Source organism: Balaenoptera acutorostrata, chromosome 10 (genome assembly GCF_949987535.1).
Source record: "Balaenoptera acutorostrata chromosome 10, mBalAcu1.1, whole genome shotgun sequence".
Classification (NCBI taxonomy): Eukaryota; Metazoa; Chordata; class Mammalia; order Artiodactyla; family Balaenopteridae; genus Balaenoptera; species Balaenoptera acutorostrata.
The window spans coordinates 22,010,668-22,021,561 of record NC_080073.1 but is presented as its reverse complement, the minus strand read 5'-3'; positions in this window follow the sequence as shown (position 1 = coordinate 22,021,561).

Genomic DNA, 10,894 nt, shown 5'->3' with positions numbered 1-10,894 from the left:
CTTGAAAACAGGGAGAGAACACTTTAAGATCTAGTCTTATCTGGCCCCAAGTTTCTGTCAGTGGTGTCCACTTAAACCTTACACCCCCGTTTTGAGCCCAGGGCCTGCCGTTTGCTTCTTTTTTTGTGTGAAGTGACTACTTGGATTATGAATTACTCATAACAGAGGCACAACTTTATCAAGAGCCTATTATTTGCTCACCACCACGCTAAGAGTTTGTTGATATAAAATTCTTATCAAAAAACTCCTGCTGGGTGTATATATCATTATCCCGATATCCCCATTTTATAAAGGAACTGCAATTGATGGAGTAGAAAGCTTTGAAAGATGAGTAGCAGAGCCCATATTCATACTTCGATTTGTCTGCCTCCAGAGCCTCAAATCTTAGCCATTCTGTTACCAGGTTCCAGTGAACTCATACAACAACATCATGTTCTTCCATTGTATAGAACACAAATTGGCCAACTTTTCTGTAAAGGAGCAAAGACTAAATATTTTAGAATTTGTGGGTCTCGTGGGCTCTATCACAACTAGTCTTCTCTGCTGTTGTAGTGCAAAACCCCAGATGCTACACAAATGAACGGTATGGCTGTGTTCTAACACACCTTTATTAACAAACCCGGGCAGGTTGGATGTGACCGCAGTTTGCCAACCCCTAGTATAGAAGAACCCACAGGCTTTAGGTACAACTCTTAATAATGCTTTGCCTATTTCAGAGAGACCCAAAATGGTTAAGGTAGTTACCAGACTAGCTGTGGATTAATCCTTGGTCAGTGAGCCCCTAATTGCCCATCACTAGGAATTCTGTGCAGAAACATTTTCCAACCTTGGAGAAATTATCTATGACGTAGACATTTGGATGAGGTTGTTTCCACAGGTATTGGCAGGAGTCAATTCCCAACCTTGTGCACCAACAAATTCTTTCCAAAATTCCATAGTATGAGCAAAACTTCAAGTGAGGGGGGCTGACCAAGTAGTCATGGCATTGGACCGGGAGGGTGGGTTGTGCATACCCATTGAAGGGGCTGCCATATCCCCTCTGCCCAATAGCATTGACGTGGAAGAATATGGGCTCAGTGTCACTGCATCTTCAGGAAACCTTCAAAATCCGTGGAACATATACCTGGGATGCATCTGCCCTTATGCAGCCTCTAACTAAAAATTACGTGGAGAAGGGCTGGTGTTCTGCCAGTGTGCACAGCGGTATATGGAACCTTATAGTTGCTTACGGTCTAAGTCATAGTAATGAGCAGTTCAATTTCTTAATCATTTTATCCCAGGCCAACAGTATTTTTTTAAATTGTTCTTTGTTTTTTATTTAAAATTTTATTGGAGTATAGTTGACTTACAATGTCGTTAGTTTCAGGTGTACAGCAAAGTGATTCAGTTATATATATATATATATATATATATATATATATATATATATATATATATATATATATATATATATATATTCATTCTTTTTTTAGATTCTTGTCTCAATACAGGTTATTACAGAATACTGAGTAGAGTTCCCTGTGCTATACAGTAGGTCCCTGTTGGTTATCTGTCTATGTATAGTAGGGTGTTATGTGTTCATCACAAGCTCCTGATTTATCCCTCCCCCACCCCATGTTTCCCCTTTGGTAACTGTAAGTTTGTTTCCGATATCTGTAGGTCTGTTTCTCTTTTGTAAGTAAGTTCATTTGTATCACTTGTAAAAAATTAGATTCCACATATGAGTGATAGCATATAATATTTGTCTGTCTCTGTCTGACTTAATTCCCTTTGTATGATAATCTCTAGGTCCATCCATGTTGCTGCAAATGACATTATTTCCTTCTTTTTTATGGCTGAGTAGTATTCCATCGTATATATGCACCACATCTTCTTTACCCATTCCTCTGTTGATGGATGTTTAGGTTGCTTCCATGTCTTGGCTATTGTAAATAGTGCTGCAGTGAACATTGGGGTGCATGTATCTTTTCGAATTATGTTTTTTTTCTGGATATATACCCAGGAGTGGGACTGCTGGATCAAATGGTAGCTCTATTTTTAGTTTTTTAAGGAAACTCGATAGTGGCTGTACCAATTTACATTTTCCCCTACAGTGTAGGAGGGTTCCCTTTTCTCCACACCCTCTCCAGCAGTTATTATTTGTAGACTTTTTGATGATGGCCATTCTGATTTGTAGTTTTGATTTGCATTTCTCTAATAATTAGAGACGTTGAGCATCTTTTCATGTGCTTTTTTTAAAAAAATAGTTTGAGTAAAATTTACCACTTGAAATTGGCTTCTTGCAAGTCAGCCCTGTTTTGAATTCTTCTTGGATTACCTACCCCAGGGCACTTCTTGAGCGCAGGTGTCCTTTACAGCCCTGCAGGCCTTGTGACTCTGAAGTGTGAAATTGTTGTTATGGAAAATGGCCACAAGGCGGCAGCATTTCTTCATGCCCAACTCTGGTTACTCAGGCAACCAGAGCCTTAGCCTTCCTGGGTTATAACTTAGAGTTGAAGGTGCCAGCACACACACCCAAGGGCTTGTGTCTCATTACTTCTTTCCCCTTGCCTTTCACCACCCACCCTGCCCCGGGCAAAATCCCAACCCTGCATAACCGCTGTGGCAAAGGTGCTGTCTTGTGCAGGTGAGGGGACTCTAAGGAAGGAGGCTGGAGGGTGGGAACCCCACCACCAGGAGACATGGAGACCTGGGGACATTTCAAGGCTAATCTAACCCAGAGGCTCCACCATCCTTTGCGTGCACTAGGCTTGCTTTAGCTGTAGGAGGGCCCATCTGGATCTGGAGATTGTGGTACCATCCAGAGGGAAGCAGGCACTCCAGGTCCAAGGGGGGCTCATTTGCTGCCACGTCCTCCCCAGTTCCCTTAGAACCAGGACAGTCCTTAGACCCCAAGTCTGCTCAGGCTCCAGGGATGTGACAGCCGCCCAGTTTTTCGAGGCCTGAGGGGAATAGGATAGGCATGTCTTTATTTTTTTTAATTAACTTGGGGGTGGGTACTACAGATGATTTATAACGTTGTGTGTGTTTATGGTGTGCAGCAACATGATCCCATTCTATATGTACAGATATCTGTTCTTTTTTGGAATCTTTTCCCATATAGGTTGTTATAGAGTGTTGAGTAGAGTTCCCTGTGCTCTACAGTAGGTCCTTCTTGATTATCTATTTTGTATATATTAGTGCATATATGTTAATCCCAACCTCCTAATTTACCCCTCCTCCCACCTTTCCCCTTTGGTAACCATAAGTTTGTTTTCTAAGCCTGTGAGTCTGATTCTCTTTTGCAAATTAGTTCATTGGTACCAATTTTTAAAGTCCACCTGTAAGTGATATCATATGATATGTCTTTCTCTGTCTGACTTACTTCACTTAGTACGATCATCTCTCGGTCCATCCATGTTGCTGCAAATGACAGTATTTCATTCTTTTTTATGACTAATATCCCATTGTATGTATGTACCATATCTTCTTTATCTGTTCCTCTGTTGATGGACACTTAGGTTGCTTCCATGTCCTGGCTATTGTAAATAGTGCTGCAATGAACATTGTGGTACATGACTCTTTTTGAATTGTGGTTTTCTCAGGGTATATGCCCAGTAGGGGGATTGCTGGGTCGTATGGTAGTTCTATTTTCAGTTTTTTAAGGAACCTCCATACTGTTCTCCATAGTGGCTGTATCAATTTACATTCCCACCAACAGTGCAAGACGGTTCCCTTTTCTCCACACCCTCCCCAGCATTAACTGTTTGTAGACTTTTTGATGATGGCCATTCTGACTGGTGTGAGGTGATACTTCATTGTAGTTTTGATTTGCATGTCTCTGATAATTAGTGATGTTGAGCATCTTTTCATGTGCTTTTTGGCCATCTGTATGTGTTTTTTGGAGAAATGTCTGTTTAGATCTTCAGCCCCTTTTTTGATTTTTTTTTTTTTTTTTTTTTGACATAGAGCTGCATGAGCTGTTTGTATATTTTGGAGATTAATCCCTCATCAGTCGCTATGTTTGCAAATATTTTCTCCCATCCTGTGGGTTGTCTTTTTGTTTTTGTTTATGGTTTCCTTTGCTGTGCAAAAGCTTTTAAGTTTCATTAGGTCCCGTTTGTTTATTTTGTTTTTATTTTCATTACTCTAGGAGGTGGATCAAAAAGATACTGCTGCAATTTATGTCAAAGGCTGTTCCATCTATGTTTTCCTCTAAGAGTTTTGTAGTGTCTGGCCTTACATTTAGGGCTTTGGTCCATTTACTTTTGTGGATGGTGGTAGAGACTGTTCTAATTTCTTTTACATGTAGCTGTCCCGTTTTCCCAGCACCACTTATTGAAGAGACTGTCTTTTCTCCATTGCATAGTCTTGCCTCCTTTGTTGTGGATTAATTGACCATACGTACATGAGTTTATTTCTGGGATTTCTCATCCTGTTCCATTGATCTATATTTCTGTTTTTGTGCTAATACCATAATGTTTTGATGACTATCGCTTTGTAGTATAGTCTGAAGTCAGGGAGTCCAATTCCTCCAGCTCCATTGTCCTTTCTCAGGATTGCCTTGGCTTTTTGGGGTCTTTTGTGTTTCCATACAAATTGTGAAAATTTTTTGTTCTAATTCTGTGAAAAATGCCATTGGTAATTTGATAGGGATTGCACTGAATCTGTCAATCGCTTTGAGTAATATAGCCATTTTCACAGTATTGATTTTTCCACTCCAAGAACATGGAATATCCTTCCATCTGTTTGTGTCATCTCCAATTTCTTTCATCAGTGTCTTATAACTTTCAGAGTAGAGGTCTCTTGTCTCCTTAGGTAGGTTTATTCCTAGGTATTTTATTCTTTTTGATGCGATGGTAAATCAGATTGTTTCTTGAATTTCTCTTTCTGATCTTTCGTTGTCAGTGTACAGAAATGCAACAGATTTCTGTGTATTAATTTTGTATTCTGCAACTTTACTGAATTCATTGATGAGCTCTCGTAGTTTTCTGGTAGCATCTTCAGGATTTTCTATGTATAGTATCATGTCATCTGCAAACAGTGACACTTTTACTTCTTCTTTTCCGATTTGGATTCCTTTTATTTTTTTCTTCTCTGAAAAAGAAGGACTTCCAAAACTATGTTGAATAAAAGTGGGGACAGTGGACATCCTTGCCTTTTTCCTGATCTTAGAGGGAATGCTTTCAGTTTTTCACTGCTGGGAACGATGTTAGCTGTGGGTTTCCAATAGTCTTTTTTTAATAAATAAAAAAGAATACAGTTATTCTTTTAAACTCAAGTAGAAATTCAATAGTATAGTACACAAAGGGTCAGATAGATACATTTGTGTGTAAAAGGGTGGACAGTTTCCCCAACAACTCCAAGCGGTCTTGGGAAGGTTTATTAAGTGCTGTCGAATTTAAAGTGTGAACAGAGTTCCACTTTTCCAAGGGCGTGTGCTAAAAGGGTTTATATGTTTTAGAGCAGCAGATCGGAACCTGAGAGAGTGCTCTAAAAAATCAAGGAGGTCGCAGGTTGCTTTGGAGAGACCCTGGCTGAGTCCACAGCCTAGCTGGGCAGCTGAAAGTTCTAAGATATAAGAATTGAATGCCTCTCGGGTATTGAGACCGCATGTGCCACAATCAGAGGGCCCTATCTACTCCCCTACAGGAAAAGAAAAGGAATGACAACATTAAAATGCTTGTCAAAGAACGCCCCATTTCAGGGCTAACTTGCGAACTAGGTCAAAAGAACACTTGGAAGCAATAATGGATGAAATGGCAGCCTTGACACCTGCCATTTTCCCAAATGGACTATTTATTCCCTGGTAGTAGTTTATATCCTAGAAACGAACCTCACGGTGAAGCAGTGTCATTTTTACTTGATCTTATTTGGGGTACAAGATCAGATGTGTGGCTGAAAAACTAAGACATTATTTCACGTGCCATAAAATCTTCTCTCTTTTTTAACTCGCTTTCTTACCGCGGAAGGTCTTATACACTAAAGGCAGCAGAATACACGTAGACCATCATGAATGTGCCTCAACTTAATAAAATCTTCCTACATTTTAAATTCTCCTTACTGCTAGATAGGTTTGGGAAAAGAAACTAAGTAGTAATCTATATATAAATGCCAAGTTTGCCATATAGTAAACATCCCCAACATGAAACTTTGTGTAAAGTTGTTTTCCACATTTATAATAAACATTTGCCAGCCTAAGAATGTTACCACCCAGTCTTAAGGCATAAAATAATCACAGAAACGTATATACGCCATACACCATCCGTAAAATGAATTTTTCACTTACTAACATGAGAGTAACAATTCTGGTAAGCGTCTAGTCAGTCAAATTCAAACAAACAGCTATCACCTCATCCCATTCCTTCTGCAAGAATAAAATCAAATAGATGTAATTGTTACTGCTACAAACAATATGATAGTATTATTTTCCCCTGTAACTGTGAAAGGACACGGATAATCAACAGCGCAGGAAGTATGTTTTTGGCATTTCTTAGTATATAAAATGTATGCCATATTATTATAATGGTATGTGTTTTAATAACATTATGCATTTAAAATCTGGGTCACTTACTTTCCATCTGTGATATGTTTCTGCATGACACCATCTGCGAATATGTGGGGACACGTCTGCTGCAAAATCATTAAACCAAGAAAAAAATGACTCAGGTTTTACTTACATTTAAAGAAAGAAGATGAGTAACACATAAGTAGGGAAGGAGCTAGGAATAAATCGCAGTCTAAAAATTCTGCATTTAAAGGCTTCTGTCTTGGAGTTAACAAAATACTGTAATATAATTGCCGTAAACTGGATCTAAGAAATCACCCTTGATCTAAACAGAAACTGTTTTATATTTTCAATGATTGATTTACCTCTCTGACTACACTGCAGCCATAAAAATCCTAACAGGTTTTCTTTCTGTTGTGGATATGTCATGATTGATAGAGCTTTGGTTATAAAATATTGGAATTGATACCCTTCCTTCGTGCTCGGTAAAACGGCGCACAGAAGTTAAAATGGGAGCATTTTATTTCTGCTAACCTGCCAATAGAACCTCTAATGCAAAGATTTTAGATCGTCAAAAGCAATAATACAACTGCACACACAACAACCCCAGTATAAGTCCTTCTATTCTTCCAGGTTTATAAAATAAATTTTCATCACCAGTTAATCAGAATTCTTTAATCTATATATGCCAAAATGTTTTGTCATTTGGACCCCTTTCAGACTTCCTTCAGCCCTTGCGTTAAAGTGCAGTTCAAGAGAGGAAGAGAATGAGGTCCTCGGAAACAGGTCCGTGCTCCTTTGTAAATGTAGAAAGAAATTGAAGACTCAGTATTCCTTCAGAGGCGATCCATTCTGAAACCTCTAGTTTGCTCCTCCAGAGTTTCTTGGAGGTATGTTCCTTAGTAATCCAGATAGGATGTCAGTTGTGTGTGCGGCAGCCCATAGGTATAATTCACTGTAATAAAATCAGGAAGCAGAGAAGGCTGGGACAGTTAAGTAAATGCCACCCTTCAGAGCACAGATATGCAAATGTGATGTGGGTGAAATCCAAGACAATTTCCTGCAAAGAGTCCAGGACAGCAGTCCAAACAAGAGAGCGCTGCATCCTGTCGCTCCTCCAGGGTTGAAGCACACCTCTCTCTTGGCTACCGTGTTACCTAAAATGAATTTTAAAAGTTAGCATTCGACACCCCATACCCAGCAAAGATAACCCTGTTACCAGACCCATAAATCCCTGTCTGTGTCACATGCATAGAATTTAATAGTGGGCATCTTTATCTGTAACCAACTTCGCCAAATCAGCTGTTCAAATCAAATTCTTCTTTACGTGTCTTGCTTTTAGGTTGCAAAGAAAAACACACCCAAAGCCTTCTACAACATGGTATTAGCGCCCTAGCTCTGTATCTTGGTGAGTGATAAAAAATCCCATCAGATTAGGTACATTCATTGCCCATCAAGTTAACTCATGCATGCTAAGCATGCTTTGTTAATGGGGCTAAAAATATGTCCAAATGAATGCTGATTTAAATCAGTGTATGTCAAGATCAGAATGTTGCCTTTCTTCGTTTTTTTTTTTAAGGTTGTTAACTTACATTAACTTTCTTTTTCAAAAATAGGTTATTTTATTAAACTACTGTATTTACTGGAAACATGCATCCATTAAAAAGTGTGTTGTTTCTTCCATTTTTAAGCACCCAGGCTCATCATGGCTTAGGATCTAAGGCAACAGGCCTGCGGTTTCTATAGTTTGATTTCATCATGTAAGAAATTGTACAGGTTAGATCATCAATACACCAGCTGGGAATACATAAATAAAAACATAATACTTTAACCTGTCTACACCATCAAAATACTTTTAAATTATATTATTTGATCACGTAGTCATCATGCCTGGGCTTTAGACCCAATCAGGTATTTATTCAAACCTCAGGTATGTTTTAACTGACAGACGGCCTTGATTTATGTATTCTACACTATAATTGCTCTTTTGTTTGTGCTGGGGAAGACTATATAGCAAACAAAAGTAAAATCCCTGTCCTCATAGAACTTAGTTAGAACAGGGATTGGTATACTTTTTCTCTAAAAGACCAAACAGTAAAATATTTTCCATTTTGCAGGCCATATAGTCTCTATCACAACTTCTCAGCTCTGCCTTTATACCACGAAAGCAGCCATAGACAATACATAAATTAATGGGCATTGCTTTATCCCAATAATACTTTACTTATGGCTGTCAAAATGTGGATTTCATATAATTCTCATGTGTTATAAAATATATTCCTTTTGCTTTTTTTCCCAACCATTTAAAACGTAAAGCTCCTTCTTCCTCTGTTTTTTGTTGTTGTTGTTAATGGCCTGTGAGCTAAAGGCTGCATCTGGCTTGCAAGATGTCGCTTGCCGATTCCTATTCTAGAGGAAAAGGGCTGGACAAATAGGTAAATAGTATGTCCGCAGGTGATATGAGCTATGGAGGAAAGTAAAGCAATACTGGGGCAGGGAGGGGAGAAGCCTAGTGTTTCACAGAGGGTTGTCAGGGAAGGAGGTATTTATGGAGGTGCTTGATGGAAAGGAGCGAGCCCTGACTCTCTGGGGGAAGAACTTTCCAGGGAAAGGTAAATGCAAGGGCCAATGCAAGGACTTCGGCCTTTTTCTGACTGAGGCAGAAAGATGAGACAAGGGAGGCAGGGCCAGGCTATCCACTTAAAGGGATCCCTTTGGCTGAAGTGATAAAAGAGGAAGGCGGCAGGGTTTGTGACAAATAAAGGGTGTAAGAGAAAGAGGAAGCAAGGACGACTCCAAGGTCTTTGGCCTGAGCGACCAGATGATGGAGCTGGTCATTTTCTGAGCTGGGAGGGACTCTCTCTCCGCCTAAGCTGCTTCTTCATCTGCTAAGTGGAGGACAGTAGCGTCGGCCCCCTTCAGTTGTAGTGAAAAGGGAATGAAAAGCACATGAGGTTACTGCTCAGGAAATGGTGGCTCTTGTCATGTTAGCTCTTTCTGGATCTTTCTTTCATGCATCTATTTAAAACCCAACCATGTTTATAGCCAGCCAACTATCAATCTACATCCAGGATGTAATTCTCAAAAGCATCTTATTTGAGAGGAAGCTCGTTCTCCATGCCCAGCTTGTTCTGGAGCCTCTCTGCACTGAAGGTCGGATGATAAGCCATTGATACTTTCTGATTTAGTTTCTTTTGAAATACTTGTTGTGCTGATTGTATATGGAAGGTTCGTTGTTATTTTGGTGGATAAACAGTTGCTATTGTGTCGCTATTAGCTCCAGTCTCATGTGACAGGGTACCCTGAGGAGTTCAGGCTCTGGCTCTTGGGATCAGAGAAGGTAAGAGTTCAGGATAAAGGAGTCATCTCGGCTAGACCTTGAAAGACAGGTAAAATTTTAGAAGTGGGAGGAGATGAGGAGGAAGGCCATGGGGTATGGAAATACATGGCCTATTTGGTGAGCGGCCGTGAAAGCCCATCCCAAGATGCTTATACTCTATATTTTCTACCAGTTACCAAGGGAGATCCATCGCTGGTCTCTCACCAGGGAGGAAACTGGGCGGGGAGTTTTACCCTGGTGGCACAGAAAGCAGAGTAAAGGCCAGTTAAAGGCAAGAGCAGGTGGGGAGCTCAGAAAACTAGGGATCCCGCCATACTGCTTGCACGTCAGAATCACCCTAAGAACAATTTTTTCAAAGTATGGCTTTTTAAGCCCCATCCAGAAACATCCTATAATGAGGCTCAAAACAGTTTGTTTTTGACAAGTTCCCATGATGATTTTCCTGTAGCCACTGATACCATTACGTAATTTAACATTGTGGTAGAGAGGATGACCCGTCGCAGTAGTCCAAGAGACAGAGGAAAAAGGTATCGATTTGAGTCATGTGAGGAAGACACTAGAAGGACGTTGGTCATCTTAGATGTTGAGGGTGAGGGAGGTTTTGAAGAGAAAGCCTGTTGTTTAATTTCTTACCTCCTACCTCTAGGTTTTCTAGTACGAAATATTGGAAACAAAACAACTGGACACGTAATAGAAACTTTGAAGAACAAAAGGAAGTAAGAAAGAATCAGGTAGGACGCTTACAAACAGCTACTAAAGAAAACGACCCTATTCTAGAAAGCACAGTTTTTCAACCTCAGCACCACAGCCTTGTGGGGCTATATAACTCTTTGTTGTAGGCACCGTGCTGTGCATTTTAGGATGTTGAGCAGTATCCCTGGCCTCTACCCACACAAGATGCCCATGGCAAGCCCCCTCCCCGATGTGTGACAACTAAAACTGTCCTCAGACGTTGCCAAATGTCCCCTTGAGGGCAGACTTGCCCCTCATTGAGAATTACTGCTCTAAACACATACCACTTCACTCTTAGTAGACGTTTTAAAATCAGGAACATTTAAAAATCTAAA